Below are 1,920 nucleotides of genomic sequence, written 5' to 3'. Positions count from 1 at the left end.
ACATGTTCTGGTCTGAGAGTGGGCCGGTCTCAGTGAAGCGGTTCTGTGCAGCGGGCCGGTTCCAGTGAAGCGGTTCTGTGCAGCGGGCCGGTTCCAGTGAAGCGGTTCTGTGCAGCGGGCCGGTTCCAGTGAAGCGGTTCTGTGCAGCGGGCCGGTTGGATTGTCGCCTTTCTTCTGGAAACTTCCACAATAATCCGAGTTTCCTTCTGTCTGAACTCCTAGAAAACAAACTGCGTTTCTGTATTCCAGTCTAGATTTTACTGCCAATATCTCAGAACACATGAAATGAAACAGGACAAACTTACAGGTAACTTTTTAATGAGACATAAGAGCTTAATTAGGTCAACAGATTATTAAAGTTGATGATAAAGTTCTAGTTCCACTAGCAGATTATTTATCTTATATTATCAGAAACATGTTATAAGCACAATAATCTGCCATGAAACTGATTTTTGTAACAATATTAAAGAAATTATTTTAACTTGTAACTTGCTGACAAGTTATTTGTAAGGTAGTTTTTTTTTATTTCAACTAGTTTGACTGTATTTGGGCCATTGCAGATAAAAAATGAGTAAATTTCCCTAAAACAACAACAAAAAACAATTTTGACATTTTCTAGAAAAATTGTGGAAATTTCTGGGTTTAAAAAGTAAAAATAAAATTAAATTTTTCCAACTTTTGAACATCTGACATTTCAGTTTTGTTTCTAGAAAATTTCTGAGATTTTGTTGAAATGTCCTTTTTTTCTAAAACCCCCGTCCCTAACAAACCGTCATAATGAGGATATTTTGCCCTGGAAGCCAGTCAGACATCCTGTCAGGGCTTTGATTCCTGCCGTGCAGAGGAAACATGTCTTCCTCCTTCCTCTGCAGGAACCTTCGACGTCGAGACGCAGGAGGAAACTTCACCAAGCTGGAAATCCAGGAGTCTGAGGAGCCAAATGAAAAGAGGTAATATAAAAAAATCAACATAATCATGTGCATAATCAGAACGCTGGCACAGTTCTGGGCTCGGCTCATAACAGCGATATGAGATTGGAGTTTATTGCATTAATCATGTAAACGTGGCTCTTGTGATTAAAGCAGAGCTGCTGTTTATTGCTGGTAATTGTATTGGGGTCGGCCGGCGCTCCCAGGAACGCCACATCCAGCATTAATATTAGATGAACTGACTCCGGATCAGGCGCCCGGAGCCGCTTCCTGCTTCCTGCTGCTCTGGGTCTGACCTCTGACCTCAGACCAGAACACACCATGGCACAACTGTCAGCTGGCTTTCTTTATTTTCATCTGTAAATCCAATAAGGGGCGTTATGCGTGCGCATGCATAAGGAAAAACGGCACAGGGAGCAGGAAGTGGTGAGGAAGAGCTGCAGCTTTCAGGAAGACCTGGGGCTGGAGAAGCTTTCTGATGTACTCTTCACCTCTTCGTCTTGACCTCCTGGCTCGGCGGAGCGGCGACGGGCCTGAACATCCAGAAACATGTCCGCCCCCCTCCCTCCGCCTGCCTGTGAACTTTAAATGCAACACGACTCTTCGCCGCGCTGGAAATGTTGAGAAATCTCCGGCAGATCCCTGAGACTGTGTGGAGGATATGAAGTTAAAAAGGTTTGAACGGATCGCTGCTCTTCCTCTCGTCTTTGATGTCGGATCAGATCCGCCTGCTGCTGGACTGGAGGAAGAGGAGGAAGAGGCTTTGCTGCCCAGATTTAAATGCTGGGTAAACACGTGTATCAGCTTAGAGGAAGAGGCTCCAGATGATCCGGCCGCGCCGCCATTCAGAGAAATTTACGCGACTCTCCGATTCCCCAGAACCAGCTGGACACGTCGCTGAGTTATTCACACACACACTCCTCGTTTAGGAGCAACCCGGTGTGTGTGTGTGTGTGTGTGTGTGTGTGTGTGTGTGTGTGTGTGTGTGTGT

General features: G+C 45.4%; 1 protein-coding gene across 1 annotated transcript in view; it reads left to right on the top strand.

Annotated features, from left to right (window-relative positions):
• Window positions 1–1,920, top strand: part of celf2 (cugbp, Elav-like family member 2) — a 291,608-nt gene that overhangs the window by 52,609 nt on the left and 237,079 nt on the right. Inside the window, exon 2 of the mRNA XM_017302948.1 lies at window positions 873–950. The gene's annotated coding sequence lies outside the window, so the exon portion shown is untranslated. The remainder of the gene's footprint in view (window positions 1–872; window positions 951–1,920) is intronic.

The sequence above is a fragment of the Poecilia reticulata genome, unplaced genomic scaffold (genome assembly GCF_000633615.1).
Source record: "Poecilia reticulata strain Guanapo unplaced genomic scaffold, Guppy_female_1.0+MT scaffold_125, whole genome shotgun sequence".
NCBI lineage: Eukaryota > Metazoa > Chordata > Actinopteri > Cyprinodontiformes > Poeciliidae > Poecilia > Poecilia reticulata.
Note: the sequence above shows the minus strand (reverse complement) of the source record. Positions and strands in the feature narration are given on the sequence as shown.